This window comes from Narcine bancroftii, chromosome 5 (genome assembly GCF_036971445.1).
Source record: "Narcine bancroftii isolate sNarBan1 chromosome 5, sNarBan1.hap1, whole genome shotgun sequence".
NCBI classification, from domain to species: Eukaryota; Metazoa; Chordata; class Chondrichthyes; order Torpediniformes; family Narcinidae; genus Narcine; species Narcine bancroftii.
In genome coordinates, this window is record NC_091473.1 from 111,010,315 (window position 1) to 111,028,122 (window position 17,808).

The following is a 17,808-nucleotide window of genomic DNA, read 5'->3' on the forward strand; positions in this document are numbered from 1 at the left end:
CTTGCCGGCATCCCAGGTTTCTGCTATCTGTTCACGATGGTTGACCGCTTCATCAGGTGGCCAGAGCAGTCCCACTGGCAGACACATCCAACCTCATGCGCCAGGGCCCTCATTTCATCCTAGGTGGCATGGTTTGGGTTACAATCCCACATCACATCCGACAGAAGGGTCCAGTTCACCACCAGTCTGTGGTCCGACCTCACCAGCCTGTGGGGTGCCCAGCTGCATCACACAAGAGCTTATCACCCACAGTCCAATGGGTTGGTGGAGCGCTTCCACAGGCACCTCAAAATCACGCTCAAGGACCTAACTGGGTAGACGAGCTACCATGGGCGCTATTGGGCATCCACACGGCACCCAAGGAAGACCTCAACACCTCATCTATGGAGCTCCACTGGTGGTCCCGGGAGAAATTGTACCATCCCCAGGAGGACAGCAGGATGACTCTACAGCATACCTCAGCAGGCTAAGGGAAAGAGTCAGCAACCTGGCCCCGATTCCACCTTCCAGTCACGGACACATGAGGACCAACATACACAAAGACCTGGAGGACTGTGAGTATGTTTTCATTCACAGGGGTCCACATCGTCCACCGCTTCAGAGGCCATACAAGGGTCCATTCCGGATCAACCGCAACAACGGGGCTACATTTGAGCTGGAGGTAAGAGGCAAGATGAAGGTCTTCACCACAGGCTGCAGCCGGCACACCTGGACCCTGTACGCCAGGTCGAGACACCAGGACCATGCTGAAGATGCAGGCCACTGAAGGCTGCAGAGACTGCCTCCGGGCACCAAGGACAATAACAAGACAAAACTTCTGGTTTGGGGGAAAGTGGTCATGTGGTGATCGAGCCAATGCTCTGGTTGATTAGCGCAACCAAAGGCCCGGGCAGTAGCACTGGCCCCTACAAGAGAACCGGCGGGTGAACGGCAAGGGCAACTTAAAGGCCATCGACCCCAAAATGGCACTGGCCTTACTGCACAGCCAACAGACAGCGACAGCGCGTGGAGAAGAAGGGCATTGTTATGCAGGAGAGTACCTGTGCACGGGAAAGCCCCTTTTGTTATGCATGTTGTGACGTCAGCCAAGGGGGGCCACGGTGGGAACAATGGAAGTATAAAAGTCGAGCATGAGGCCCAATAAAACTCAGAGCTTAACCTGACGACACTACGTGTGTGTGTCTTCTTTCGAGTAGAGCGCGGCTGTGTGCTGATCATTTTGTTTGGTCTATCTTGCATTGATAAACAGTGACTGTCCTTGTTTCATTCATTTCTTTGAGGAAATTGACATTACCGAGTAGGGTATTCCAGGACCCAGACTCAAAGATGCTGAAGATTGTGTTTAACTTGTGCTTTTAATGCACTAAAATGCCTCATGGAGTTTGACAGGAATGCAATCAAATAAATAATTGAGAATGTATTCTTAAAGGATGTTAAAATAAATAAAATACATGATGAATACATTGAGGGTTAAAATAACTTCATTCGTTTCACGCCATTCAGCAGACTTTCTCATCATCCTGATACATTTCCTTTCAACTCTTATCTCAGAATTGAATATAAACATCACAAGAAATCTATTCTGTAAATCCATGTGAAAGTCTATTACATTCCTTTTATCTATCGAGTTGACCACATTCATGATTTTATCAATCTATAGAGTCTATTCTCAAATAAAATAAGCAGTTCAACATCATAATTTGTCTGATTTTGAATTATTAATTAAAAATGCACAAAACTGATATTAAACTTACTTATCTACACAGCCTTCCTAAATAAAGAGCTATATTGATTACTCTCCAATCTCATCTTATTCTTCCCTGTTTACATAGAACAGAGAACATTACAGCACGGCACAAGCCCTTCACCCCATGATATTGTGCCGACCCATATGTACCCACAAAAAAAATCTAAACCTTCCCTACCTCATAACCCTCTATTTTTCTTCCATTCATGTTCCTGTCTAAGAGTCTTTTAAATGCCCTTATTGTTCCAGCTGTCACCACCATCCCTGGCAGTACATTCCAGGCACCCACAACTCTCTGTAAAAAACTTACCCCAGATGTCTCCCCTAAATTTTCTTCCCTTCAATTTTGACAGATGTCCTTTCATATTTGCTACTCTCACCCTGCGAAAAAGTTGCTGTCTGCCTTCCTTATCTATGCCCCTCATAATCTTCTAGACCTCTATTAAGTCATCTCTCATCCTTTTTCACACCAGAGAAAAGCCCTTGCTCTGCTAACTTTGCCTCATAAGGGGCATATTTTCCCATCCAGGCATCATCCTGATAAATCTACTCTGCACCCTCTCCATAGTTTCCACATCCTTCATGTTATGAGGTAAGCAGAACTGAACACAATATTCCAAGTGTGGTCTCACCAGAGATTTATAGAGCTGCAATGTTACCTCATGACTCTTAAACTCAATCCCCCAACTAATGAAGCCCGGCATACCAGAGGCTTTGTTAACAATCCTATCCACCTTCATGGCATCCTTGAGAGATGTATAGATTTGGACCCAATCTCCTTATCCTACCATTAGCCAATTCGTACTGACTATGGTCTTCCAATGGGTAAGTCAAGGATCCAGATGCAGAGTGGGGTACAGAGGCCTAGAGTTTGTAGCTTCTTGACCAGCACTGAGGGAATAATGGTATTGAAGGCCAAGCTGTAGTCGATGAAGAGCAGCCGTATATATTAATTACTATTTTCAAAGTGATCCAGAGCTGCGCGGAGAGCCAGCACTATTGTATCTGCTGTGAGCAACTGTGACGATAGGAGAATTGCAGCAGGTCCAGATCTTTGCTCAAGTACATGTTAATTCCAGCCATGACTAGTCACTCAAGGCATTTCTTCACAGTAGAAGGACTAAGGGGAAAGGTGGCTAAGTCGAGCTGAGTCTACAGCTAGAACACCCAAGTATATGGCAGAGCTATTCTTGCTCCTATTTTTTTATGTTCTTAGCTACTCAGCATCTGTGAAGTAAAGAAATAGAGGTAACATTTCAGGTCAATGAACCTTCCTCAGAACTTCATTCACAACATTGTTTCTCTCTTTGGAAATGGTTCTTGAACTTTTCAGCATTCCCAGGACTTCTATTTTTTTAACAATTTTGAAGATAATTTTCTGGGAGAAGAGGAAACTAGTGAGCTGGATAGATTAGCAAAAGGAATTCAAGAACCTAATGAGATGCAATAATATGAGATCAACCTCATTCTAGCACGGTACCCAGTCCATTGCATCATCAGCCATAGTACATGGCCTTTCTTAACCTCACTAACGTTTCAGATAATTTTCCTTATCTCTTGACTAATAACAAAGCACAGATACTGTTGAAATTCACCATTGCCATCAATACACCAGTATAGCCTTAAGTCAATTGAGAAAAATTGCTATAGGGCAGCAGAGATCTTTATCCTCATATATGTCTTCAGGACCTGATTATTCACAGCAAGTCTCTCAAAACACAAGTTAGATTCCACAATTTGTGCTTCTGCAAAACTTTAAAATCTACTAGAAGTTACGAACCAAAATCCGAAGGCAAGAAAAAAATTCACTTCATCAGTTTCAATGACCAGGCACCCATTATTTATATGATATTAAAAGCTCTATCATGGGGAAAGATTACGTGGACAGGGGAAATGATCAAGAATGTTCACAAAGTCTCCTTAATAATTCCTTGGGTATTCAACTGCCCAGGCACTGTCTCAAGAAGGCAGCCAACATCATTGATGACTCCCATCACCCTGGTCACAACTTCTTCTCACTGATACATTTGGCCAGAAGGCACAGAAGCCTAAAATCCAACACATCAGGGTCAGTGGCACAGCTGGGGGAGGGGGGGGGGTGGTTCAGGGGGAACAACCACTGTCCCAAGCACATTTGTTCAAAAGTGATGCCTTTTTGAACTGTGCACTCACCAGTGACGGATTAACCATTAGGCTGAGTAGGGGTCCGGAAGGGAGGGAGCCCAATAACAAATTGGCTATAGCAAATGGTTTTACAGACCTATCATCGATTGGAGTCCTAGCTCAAAATGTCGACTGTTCTTTTTCTCCAGCTGAGTTCTTCTTGCGGATTGTGTTTAGCTTCACATCAAGGCATCTGCCATCTCCTTGTGTGACTCCAGTCTATTGGGTGTCAACAGTGTAAGCTCCCTACTGATTAGGCACATTCAGCCCTTCAGCTGGGGTGGATCGGGGATTAGATGCCATGCATGAATGGATCAGGGTTTGCGTGCTGCTCATGCACGAACCCAAGGTGCAAAATGATATTCGATTTATGTTCAAAGTATATCAGAGAGCTGTAAGTAAAATGTTTTATTTAAAAACTGAATTAATTAGATGCAAATTGAGCCCAACAGTTCAGGTAGGGAGCTCCAGTGTATGGTAGACTGAGGGGAGGGTTCGAAGTTGGGGCATCAGGAGCTCTGGTGTGCAGTACATGTGTTTTATCATGTTTTGATGTTAAATACAAATAACAATGATAGATTTCCTTTAAAAATGTATCTTTCTTAAGTTCCTTATGTTTTGATGTTAAATACAAAACAAAAAGGTTTTATGAATTTAAAATGATTTGGTATGCATTGTGGATGTGTGCACCTTAATTTCCTTTGTGCACTGGTTGCAAAACAGGTGTGCACACGCACAGCTTTGAGGGGACAGTGGTCGTGGAGCCTTTTTTATCTGCTCACTCCCCCTAACGTTAAAACTTGGCTATGTCCCTGATCTAGGTTCAATAGCAATTTCTTTCCAAAATCTATCTGGCACGAACCTCTCCTTGTTGCATTAATCATGGTCTACTCTGACATCACAAAAGAGCTAAGTCACTTTTTTTGAACTAGGATAACTGTGGATATTAATTATCTATCTTTGTGTTAATTGCTTTTTAATTTAATTAAGTATTAGCTATGTGGTTGTATTTTAGTTCTTTTTTAACGAAATACATGTTCAGTTGCAGCAAGAAAGAATTTTGGTATATATGTACATTGTACAATGTATATGACAATAAACTCATTATCATTAAATGAAAAACATCTCTATAGATCCCAGGGAATCCTCAACCAATGAAAGCTCAGCATGGAAAATAATCATTTTTGATGACACTCAGAACCTTGATTGCCGTCATTGAGAATGCATGTCAAAAAGATCTCAGCACTTCAGAACTGCCCAATCCCCCATTCTATCAGAAATTCACTGTCCCATTTATGGATCGGCATCATCAATCACCTCGGTATCCACTGAACCAGAGCATAAGCAAATCAACCTCCATCCCTCTGCCCTAGTGCCTATTGATGAGCTGGACTAACATTTTCCCCACCTGTTGTGTGAGGTCCCTTTTGGGACAATGGGAGGGACACCCAAAATTACAGTGAACTTATGTGAGATTTTGATAATATTGAGAACATTTAGTCAGAAAGTTTGGTAAAAATGGAAAAGTAAACAAAAATATACAATTATCCCATCTTTAGGATTACTAACATCAATAAGAATGGGACAATGCCTCACTAAGGTGATTCATTATGTCATCGACCATTTATGAAGTGAGGGGAGTAACTTTTTGTTAACTGTGAACAAATGGGGATATCATTCACAAAGATTGAGCCAATAAATGGGTGTTGGTGCCTCATTTAACTCTCAGAACATTAAAACCAGTGAAGTCTGAATCTATCATCACATGTTCAAAGTTCAGATATATTGTCAGAGTACAACTGACAACACACAACTCTGATTCTTTTTTCACAGGCAGAATTTTTACTTATCAGTAAATGCAAACTGTACTCAAGAAAAAAAGATATGTACACAAAAGAAAGAACTGAAAACAAATAAAGAAATGTAAAGAAACAGATTGTGCAATACAAAAAAATGTATGAGTCCTTAAATGAGTCCCTGATTGAGTTTGTTGTTGAGGAGCCTGATGGTAGTAACTGTTCCTGTACCTGGTGGTGCAAGTCTTGTGGCACCGATACCTCTATCCTGATGGCAGCAGTGAGAATAGAGCATGTCCTGGGTGGTGTGGATCCTTGATGATTGCTGTTACCTGTGATGTACCAAGCTATGCAACCTTCAAATAGGATCGCTCTAAAATGATTGGTGTGGAAAAATTGACATGGTCTTTGCCCTCAGACAGCTCCAAGAAAAGTGCAGAGAACAAAACAAAGGACTCTACATCACCTTTGTTGACCTCGCCAAAGCCTTCGACACCGTGAGCAGGAAAGGGCTTTGGCAAATACTAGAGCGCATCGGATGTCCCCCAAAGTTCCTCAACATGATTATCCAACTGCACGAAAACCAACAAGGTCGGGTCAGATACAGCAATGAGCTCTCTGAACCCTTCTCCATTAACAATGGCGTGAAGCAAGGCTGTGTTCTCGCACCAACCCTCTTTTCAATCTTCTTCAGCATGATGCTGAACCAAGCCATGAAAGACCCCAACAATGAAGACGCTGTTTACATCCGGTACCGCACGGATGGCAGTCTCTTCAATCTGAGGCGCCTGCAAGCTCACACCAAGACACAAGAGAAACTTGTCCGTGAACTACTCTTTGCAGACGATGCCGCTTTAGTTGCCCATTCAGAGCCAGCTCTTCAGCGCTTGACGTCCTGCTTTGCGGAAACTGCCAAAATGTTTGGCCTGGAAGTCAGCCTGAAGAAAACTGAGGTCCTCCATCAGCCAACTCCCCACCATGACTACCAGCCCCCCCACATCTCCATCGGGCACACAAAACTCAAAACGGTCAACCAGTTTATCTATCTCGGCTGCACCATTTCATCAGATGCAAGGATCGACAATGAGATAGACAACAGACTCGCCAAGGCAGATAGCGCCTTTGGAAGACTACACAAAAGAGTCTGGAAAAACAACCAACTGAAAAACCTCACAAAGATTAGCGTATACAGAGCCGTTGTCATACCCACACTCCTGTTTGGCTCCGAATCATGGGTCCTCTACCGGCATCACCTATGGCTCCTAGAACGCTTCCACCAGCGTTGTCTCCGCTCCATCCTCAACATCCATTGGAGCGCTTTCATCCCTAACGTCGAAGTACTCGAGATGGCAGAGGTCGACAGCATCGAGTCCACGCTGCTGAAGATCCAGCTGCGCTGGATGGGACACGTCTCCAGAATGGAGGACCATCGCCTTCCCAAGATCGTGTTATATGGCGAGCTCTCCACTGGCCACCGTGACAGAGGTGCACCAAAGAAAAGGTACAAGGACTGCCTAAAGAAATCTCTTGGTGCCTGCCACATTGACCACCGCCAGTGGGCTGATCTTGCCTCAAACCGTGCATCTTGGCGCCTCACAGTTTGGCGGGCAGCAACCTCCTTTGAAGAAGACCGCAGAGCCCACCTCACTGACAAAAGGCAAAGGAGGAAAAACCCAACACCCAACCCCAACCAACCAATTTTCCCCTGCAGCCGCTGCAACCGTGTCTGCCTGTCCCGCATCGGACTTGTCAGCCACAAAAGAGCCTGCAGCTGACGTGGACTTTTACCCCCTCCATAAATCTTCGTCCGCGAAGCCAAGCCAAAGAAGAAGACAATGATTGGTGTGGAAAAATTGGGTAATTTCAGGGGTTTTTTTAGCCTTGATTTTTAAGATCAATTTGGAGAAATGAATCATACAGAATCGTTCTAAAGCAAGATACTCCAATCCTTGAAATCTGAAATAAAATCTATAAATGGAATAGTTGCAATGCATAGTGTTACCGTGGATGTGAGATTGGTTGAGCACTGTGATTCATTTTGAGGCAACCTGTGTGTTTGCAAAGGTAGTGATAATTCAGGATTCAGCAGCTACCCAATTCTGAGAAACATCTGAAATGATAAGAAAGTGCAGACATCCCAAGGCAGGGCTGTCAACTCAAGCACATGAAATGCCCTGAGAATAATAATAATAAACAGATTGTGTTGCATAATGGATGTATGAGAAGGAGAAGTTGTCAATGTGGTTCCTGCTATACATACCATTTTTACATATGCTGGCATGTGTACATATTGATTTTGTTTAATCTTAATATTATAAAGACATGATACCATAGGGGTTATAAGAAATTTTAAGGATTCTCCCATGAGGGTTAGTTCATGCATCTCTGATGAGTTAGTTATTTGTGAAGATGTTTTTAATGTTTGGTTTCCATTCACTTGATGAAAAAGAGTTGGTGATAAGATTAACAGGCCTTAAACAAGAAATAGGATAGAAGAGTCCGAACACAACCACTAGCCCGATTCACATCTGCTGAATTAATAGAGATTCAATCTGTAGCTACTTTAATCTGAGAAGCCTTGTATCACTCAGAGCAGTGTGTTTGCACAATAAACCAAGATGATAGTTGGAAGTGAATTGCTTGAAGAAAATTAGGAAAACCAATTTTATTATAAATTGGAATTTAGTGCAATGGAGTTGATTTCACCAGTTTAGAGCACAAAATAATAAAGTCAGCAAACTTTCATCTGAGTTCTGTTTCTATGACACAGTATCGCTGCCCAAAAGGGTAATTGTAGAACTTTTTTTTCAGGTTATTCCATTGAAAACCAATCTTTTTCAGTGAAGTGGGATCACAGTCCTTTTGCAATGCTCCAGAAATTCACCCAGGCATTTCTTGGCATCCGTCAGTCCTGTGTCAATTTCTGCAATCAGGATTCATGGTATGATTTCGCTCTATATGCAACAGATTCTTCGGACTACTGCAGAAAAAAAAACAAGATCACATTTCAGTGGCTAGTGGAGTTCTACAGGAATCTGTTCTGGGCCCCCTGCTCCTGAGAATGTTTATAAATGACCTGGATGAAGTAGAGGGATGGGTCAGTCAGTTTGCAGATGAGATAAAGGTTAGACGTGATGTAGATAGTTTTGAAGGCTGTCCTACGTTACCATAGGATATAGACAAGATGCAGAGTTGGGTGGAAAAGTGACAGATGGAGTTCAATCTGGATAAATGTGAGGTGTTATATTTTGATAGGATATACTTGAAGGCACAATGAATGGTTAATGGTAGGATACTTAATAGTATGGAAGAGCAGAGGGACATTGGGGTCCAAATACATAGATCTCTCAAGGTTGCCGTGCAGGTTGATAGGATAGTTAAGAAGGCCTCTGGTATGCAGGACTTCATTAATTGGGGGAATTGAGCTCAGGAGTCATGAAGTCAGCTCTAAAATTTCTAGTGAGTCCACACTTAGAATATTGTATTCAGTTCTGGTCACCTTGTTACAGGAACGATGTGGAAACTATGGAGAAGATGCAGAGGAAATTTACCAGGATGTTGCCTGGATTAGAATATATGCCTTATAAGGCAAGGTTAGCGGAGCTAGGACTTTTCTCCTTGGAACAAAGAAGGATGAGAGTTGACTTTATAGAGGTCTACAAGATTATGAGAGGCACAGAAAGCCTACACAGTTAGCACCATTTGCCAGGGTGGGAGTAGCAAACACCAGAGGATATCTGTAGAGAGTGAAGGGAAGAAAGTTTAGAGGAGACATCAGGGGTAAGTTTTTTACATCACGTTAATTTTAGACCATAGACAAAGTAATACAGGCGGATAGATTAGACATTGACCCAAAGGATCCAGAGGCCTCAACTAAATTTGACCAGTGGGTGCATTGCCTCAACGCATTCATGAGGCGCAATGATGTGCGGAGTGAGGAAGACTAGAGGGAAGTGCTCTTTGCTCAAGTTGGCCACCAGGTTTTCTAAATTATAAGAGACTTTACTACTTATTCTGAAGTGATGGAGTTCCTGCAGAAGCAGTAACGGGCCCCAATGAATGTCATGTATACACAATTCCTCCTGGGCAGCCGAAAACAAGCACCGGGTAAGTTGATTGACGTGTATATGCGGGCCTTGTGGCAGCTGGGGCGAGCCTGTGACTGCTGAGATGTCTCTGCAGCTGCCCATCTCGAAGGCCTAATACAACACACATGAATGGCCAAGTTCAACTCTGACTACATCAGACAGAGGCTCCTAGAAAAGGGCGATCGAAGCCTGCAGGAAATAATGCCCTTAGCTGAATCAGTGGAGGCAGCGCAATGAAGCGCCAAAGCATTCTCTTCAGGTAACGTGGACGCTGCGTGGGGGAAGCGGGCGCTGCCAACTTGGGATGCGGGATCCCACGTTACTACCATCACCATCGAGCGCCAGAAGTACTACTTCTGCAGGCACAGTAAGTACCCCTGGAAGACCTGCCCAACCTGAAGTGCCACATGCTCTGCTTGAGGATGGAAGGGCACTATGCCAAACTATGTAGGTCCCAACCTTCCCCCAGCCAACAGCCATCGCCATCTTGGACCGCCCCACTTCTGGCTCTACCTAAGACGTCATTTCCGGTGGCTGAGGACAGTTTGACAGGACCCTGGGGATGACAAGCCAGGACGGCACCACTTCCAGTGGCACAGGAGAGCACCAGGTGCGCGACATGGGGGTGGTCATTTTGGCAAGTGCCCCCGAACCAACAGAGTTGTGACTCGGACAGTGACCAGATGCTCGCCTCCATCGCCCTTGACCAAGACATCCCACACCAACTGGTCAAAGCCATGATGAGCGACAAGGTAAATGGCCACCCTACGAACTGTTTATTTGACACAGGAAGCACCGACAGCTTCATCCACCCTGATACTATACAGCAATACTCACTCGTTGTAACCCCGACACAATGCAAGCTCTCCTTGGCCTCCCAATCCCACTCAGCCTAGTTCAGCACCTGCTGCACCGTGATGCTGACTGTGCGGGGCACTGAGTACAGGAGCTTTAAACTCCTGATCATGCTACACCTCTGCGCAACAGTCATACTGGGACTGGATATCCAATGCCAGCTACAGAGCATCCGTATGCAGTTCAACTGCCCTCACCCGCCCCTCACAGTCTGCAACACCAATCAGCCGACCCCCCCTCCCCGAACATGACCTGCAGCCTCTCTACTCTCCGGGTCCCACCACCGCCTCTGTTCAAGAACCTTATCCCCAACTGCAAGCTGGTAGCCACTAAGAGCAGACAGTACAGCCCCGGGGACAGAGCATTCATTAAAACGGAGGTCAAGCGGCTCTTAGCAGAAGGGGTCAAAGAACCCAACACCAGCCTGTGGAGAGCCCAAGTAGTGGTAGCATAGAGTGGAGAGAAACAATGCATGGTCATTGACTACAGCCAGACCATAAATCACTACACCCTGATGGACACCTACCCACTTCCCCGCATCGTCAACATTGTCAATGAAATCACCCAGTTCCAGATTTTCTCAACCATCGTAGACTTACCACCATCTACTAATCCAGGCGGAGGACAGCCATATATTGCCTTCGAGGTGGACGGCCGCCTCTACCATTTCCTCTGTATCCCTTTCGGAGTCTGTTTTCCAGGCGGAGATGGACCTCATTGTCGACGACTATGGACTCAAGGCCACATTTCCCTACCTGGTCAATGTGACCATCTGCAGCCATGACCAGCAGAACCACGATGCCAACCTCCACAAGTTTCTCCAGGCGGCCAAAAGCCTCAACCTGACCTATAACCAAAAGAAGTGCGTTTTTAACACTTCACAGCTGGCCATCTTGGGTTGTTTAGTGGAGAATGGCATCACTGGGCCAGACCCTGACCACATGTAACCACTGTTGGAACTCCCATTTCCCCAGACCCTCAAGGGCCTGAAAATGTGCTTGGGCTTCTTTTCTAATTATGCCCAGTGGGTCCCCAATTACGCAAACAAAGCCCACCCCCTGGTGAAATTGACCATTTGCCCCCTGTCGGCAGAAGCCCAAATGGCGTTCACATGCATCAAGGGCAACACGGCCAAGGTGGCGATGCATGCTGTGGATGAATCCATCCCCTTCCAGACGGAGAGTGATGCATCCGATGTCACCCTAGCCACCATGCTCAATCAGGTGGACAGGTCCGTGGCATTCTTTTCCAGAAGCTTCCAGGTCCCTGAGCTCCGGCACTTAACTGTCGAGGAAGAGGCCCAAGCGATAATGGAAGCTATGTGCCATTGGAGGAACTAACTGGCCAGAAAACCATTCACCCCACTGAATGACCAATGTGCAGTTGCTTTTATGTTCAACAACAAACAGCGGGGAAAAATTAAGAACGACAAGGTCCTGAGGTAGAGAATTGAGCTGTCGACTTACAACTACGAGATCTTGCCTCTTGATGCCCTGTCCAGGGAACATGCACCAACATGTAGCTGGATCATCTTCAAGTCCTCCACAACATCCTCTGCCACCCCAGAGTCACCAGGCCCTATTACTTTGTCAGAGCCCGCAACCTCCCCTGCTCGGTCGAAGACATCAGGGAGTTGACATGCAACAGCCTGGTCTGCACCAAGAGCAAACCCCAGTTCTACCAGCTGGACAAAACCCACCTTATCAAAGCTACCCACCCCTTCGAGTGGCTGAGCATGGACTTTAAGGGATCTCTCCCGTCCATCAACAGGACTGTATATTTTCTAAATATCATGGATGAATATTCCCATTTCCCCTTCAACATCCCCTGCCCAGATATGACCACAGCCATGGACATAAAGGTGCCACGCAGCATCTTGGCTCTGTTCAGGTACCTCTGCTATATCCATAGCGACCGGGGAGTCCTCCTTTATGAGCGAGGAGCTGTGACAGTACCTGTTGGCCAAGGGCATAGCCATGAGCAGGACCACAGGCTACAACCCCAAGGGGAACAGGCAGGTAGAAAGGGAAAATGCCACCATTTGGAGAGTGGTCCTCTTAGTCCTTAAATCGAAAGGACTACCCACCTCCCAGTGGCCCTCTCTGATGTGCTCCATGCTACCAGATCCCTTCTCTATACGCCCATGAATGCAACACTGAATGAAAGGCTCTTTTCCTTCCCCACGAAATTGGCATCCGGAGCCACACTACCATCCTAGCTGATGAACTCTGGGCCTATGCTTCTCCAAAGGCATATCAGATACCACAAAACTGACCCTCTGGTCGAGAAGATCCACCTCCTCCACGCCAACCTCCAATACGCCTATGTGGAGTATCAGGATGGTCGACAGGACACTATTCTCAATCTGGGACCTTGCACGTGCAGTAGACCCCTTGACTGTTCAGCCAACCCCCTCCCCCAGTAACCCTGACTGACCAGCCCTACTATCAATGCCCCAATTCACATCCCAAACTCCAACCGACCCCAACAGCACCATGGTACCAACCCCCCTCCACCCCCCCGCCTCAGCCTCCGGAGGCACCACCTGTTGCACAAGACATCGCCCAGGAATCGGCAGTTGTGCCACAGCAGGCCCTGTGACGGTTGTAGTGGACAGGCAAGACCACTGGACTTTGTTTAAAAAGGACGGGGTGAATGTGGTGCTATCACTATGTTTATAGATATATGTATGTACTGTGTGGGCTGGCCCATCCCGGATCCTGTGACTCTTATTAATCACGGTTCTCTGTCTGATTGTGGTTGATTGGTAGTGCAGGGGAGATATCAGGGGTAAGTTTTTTTACATTGCCAAGGGTGATAGTATAGGCTGGAACAATAGGGGCATTTAACAGCCTCTTGGTCAGGGACATGGATGAAATGAAAATAAAGAGTTATGAGGTAGAAAGGGTTTAGTTCCTTTTTGTGGGCATATATGGGTTAGCATAACATTATGGAGCGAAGGGCCTGTACTGTGCTGCAATGTTCTATTATACAAAGGCAGCTTATCATTGGGCGCTCCTGGAACTATAAAGCAAGGTGGTAGTATGAATACGACACAAATAGACAGGTAAGTGAATGACTTAAGTTCATGTATGGGCCATGCCCATGTTGTGCTCTATCCATCATCAACCTCCTCTAAAGCTGCCTCTGACTCCATAATCACGTCCACTGAAAATCTTTGAGCCTTTCCTAACAAACTGGTTGTATGAACTCCCTTTCACTGAGCCCACTCCCAGCCGCAATTGTCTGTTCATTGGTCATCCTACACCACATTCTAAGAAAGTGACAATTTAATCCCTGATTCTATCCCTTTCCTCAAACAAATTGCATATCCTTTCACACCCCCCCCCCCCCCCACCCAACCCCTTGAGAACAACTACTGGTAAACCTTTCAAAAAATGACCAATGCCCCAAGTGGTGATTGGTAGCCTATGCTGTGCCTGTCAAGCATCCTTCATTTTGCGTTCATTAAAAAGTTCCAGGCAGACATTCCTGCAGATGGAACCCTGACCTTTATCTGCAAAGAATTAATTTTGCCGTGCAATCTTCAGAAACGTTAAAGAAACTATACAAATAAATTGGGTAACTTCCTGACCACATAAAGGTGAACTGGCCCTTTTTCTGTAACATCCTAACAGCCTTATATGTACAATGCATATCAGTTCAGAGATGCCTCATTGTGTTGTATTCTTACTAATTAACCTTTTGTAAAACTTAAACTACAACATTTGTAATTATTGTTATTATTACAGAAACAACAGTGGCATCTCATTCGCAACTGTCTGCTCCCTTTCCAAATGAAGATGGAATGCAAGGCATACTCCTTCATCGTTTACTGCTTCTGAGTTCTGCTTCATAATGTGAAGAGCCAGAAATGTGAAACATCTCTTAAAACACCATTTTACATTGTATTCTCTCTGTGTTGAAATTAAAAGCCTTTGACTGACTTTCCGCTCAAGCTTAATCCTATGGAGGTCTGTGCCTGACATTTTCTCTTTCCAATTAAAAAGCAAATTTCTGCCTATGTTTGCATTAACCACGGCTGTTTGACTTCCGACTGGGAACCCTCCAACTGGATGACATTAATATCAACTTCTCTGGCTTTTGTTAACCCATCCCCACTTCATCCCCGTCACTTTCCCCAGCTCTGTCTCTCTCTCCTCTCTCTGTTTTCCCTGTCTCCTTTTGAACAGACATTATCAATTCTCACCTCACCCCTGATAACATCCTGGTCTGGATTCCACCCGCAGACAGAATTGTCCATACATGTATTCTGAGATTTCTTGCTTTTGGATCATTCTGCTTATTCTTTCAAGAAGGGCTCAGGCCTGAAACTTCAGCCATTGATCTTTGTCTCCTATGGACACTGAAACACTGGCTGAGTTCCTCCAGCATTTCAATGTGCTTTCACTACAATCACAGTGTGTACAGACCTCCATGTCTCATGCTGCATGAATAATGGCTATCAATGGTGTTTTTCAAGTTATGACTATTTAATGGCTGCAGTTTTTGTAAACATATTTTAAATCCATATGAAGCAAAACACGGAAGTCTGCAGACATGGTGATTGTAGTAAAAACAGACAGTAAATGAATGAGGAATTCAGACAGTCTCGCACTGTCCATAGGAGGTAAAGGTAATATTACCAAAGTTACTCCTTCAAGCCAGAGTCGAACCAGTGACCTAAGGATGACAATGTTTCCACTACAGACCTCTGCTCTACCAGCTGAGCTGTATCTCCTAGGGATGCTGCTTGACTGGCTGAGTTCATTCAGCATTTACTGTTTGTTTTTAAATCCATATGACCAATTTTATGATTAGTTATTCGAAAGGGTCCAATGCTCCAAAATATTTCCTGCTACAAACAGCCAATATGAGCTCTTTAACGTTCTCGGCAAATTTTACAATATCTCATTACTGGTGTTGGAAGTATGATTTATTTCAGTCACGTTCTCCAGTCAAGTAAAAGGTAACTATTTCCAAAATAGCAACTGGCATTTTTACAATACATATCAGGCACCAAGGGGCACAACACATGATGCACTTCCTCTGTATCATTTTATGCCACATGGGATTCAACGATGACCCAAAGACTTGTTGGAATTCCACAGATTTATTTTTGTTTCTTTGGTATCAACTCATGCATCAGATTGGAATATTTCAGTAGAATTATTAATTTCTCCAGGGGCTCTGGTTTCCTCCTACGTTCCAACGACGTGCAACGTTGGGAGTCTAATTGGTCACATGGGTGTATTTGGGTGGTGTGGGCTTGTGGGAGCGGAAGGGCCCGTTATCGTGCTGCATCTCTAAATTAAATTAAATTACCACTGCAATGAAAGTAGATAAGAATAAAATAAATATTTATCTATCCTTTAACATTTATTATCTTTTTTTCTCTTGTGTAATAATTTAACTGATACTTATTGTTTATTAGTGTGAATTTATGTGCATTTATACATTTATACATTTTATTTCTATGTATGACAATAAACTGATAAAGTAAGTTCCATCTTTTTTTGATACTTTGTAATAAAGCTTTAATGAGGTAAAAGAGTTTTCATTTTAATCACCTTTCTATTTCAACAACATGTAAACATTATTAATTGTTTATTTAATTTTTTGAAGATCCTTGACAACTTTGCTCGACAGCTAAGCTGGTGCAATGAAAGGTTACCCCAGCAGTTCTTTGGCCAGAGCTTGTTCCCACCCAGCCCACATGATTGGGTCTTGTTGTGTCAGGCCTTGCCGCAGCTCAGGGCCTAAGATGATCGAAGCCAACAACTCCTTCAGAGATATGCATGAAACAATTATAGGGTCAGTGCCAAGGAGGTGAGGGATATTTGCAGGCATGGCCCCCTCTTGCGAAGTGTCATGCCCCCATACACTCGGCCCATCACTCACCGTCAGACCCACTCCTGCCCGCATCACTAGCATGCGTCAAGCGTCACTGGTGTCTAGCTTGATGCACACTATTGACTCTCCATGCAGTGAAAGTAGCATTTTCGGCTGCAACATCTGAGGGATAGAGGAGGTCTACATCCGTTCGGAAGGTAAGCCATTACCAGCACCCTCAGCCGTGCAAGTTTATGACTGTCGGACTGTGCCCCCCCCCCCCCCGTTACCCTAATATCCCCCTCTAACACTTGTCTGGCACCAACCCTGCAATTATATATCTTTTCAGTGAGTGCAAATGATGGCCTACTTGCAGCAACATTCAGCCTATTTTTTCACTTGATTTCAACTCAAAAAGCATGTTCCATAATATAATAAATAGCTTATTGGTCCAAGAGAATAAATTTAATAGGAATGCTGAATGCTAACTATAAAAACGAATGAGTATCATTAAATATCTTCCAAATCAATCCTATTAAAGAGTTTTACATCTAACATTTTTACATATTTCCAAGAATCAACAAGCATGCACCTTGTACATTTCAAGACTGCTTTCAAAAGTAAAACAAATACCTACAATACTTTAATAACTAAATGACAAACTTTTATTCCAATGAATAAATTATCAAAATGTCTGTCTTAATAATAAATAGATGGCCTAGTTATTACTTTTATCAGTTCAGTCAAGAGAAAACAATTCTTGCACTTTCAAATGAAGAATTTTGTTTTATTGGCTTACATAGGATAAGATTGTAAGACTGTCAGATCAAGTATACACGGTTAATTTTAACAAGTTTTGCATAAACACGAGCAAAGCATTGACAGGGACCAAGTCTTTAATTACTGCACATGCTCACATATCCTATTGACTAGATGAACCAGCGTCAAGTGGGCAAAAGATTAGAGAATGCAAACGAGAGAAATAGATTTGGTGATTCCTTTGTTATGATTTAGTTTTGACACGTGTCATTCTTACATTATCGGAATTGCATGAAGTAAATGATTGACAGTTCAGAAGAATGCAACATGAAAGCTCTTTTACATGCAGGTTAGGAATCTATCACAATAGTCCACAATGAGGCAGGAGATCAAAGCAAAAGAAATTCTCAAATGTGAAAAAAATTAGAGAATTGTATTTCACTATATATTCATTATGAAAAAATAACATTTCTTTGAAAAATATGGATTCATTCAAAGTGGGGCAAATATTTCCCAGAAGAAAATGTATCAATTTAGAGAAATCTGACAATAAATTCTCCCAAGAAAA

At 44.0% G+C, this 17,808-nt stretch overlaps 1 long non-coding RNA gene across 1 annotated transcript in view; it reads left to right on the plus strand.

Moving 5' to 3' along the window:
- LOC138762779 (uncharacterized) overlaps nucleotides 1-14,877 on the plus strand; it is a 51,960-nt gene extending 37,083 nt beyond the window's left edge. The window contains exons 3-4 of the long non-coding RNA XR_011357136.1: nucleotides 8,518-8,647; nucleotides 14,402-14,877. This is a non-coding gene — a long non-coding RNA (uncharacterized lncRNA). The remainder of the gene's footprint in view (nucleotides 1-8,517; nucleotides 8,648-14,401) is intronic.
- The last annotated feature ends 2,931 nt before the right edge of the window (nucleotides 14,878-17,808 follow it).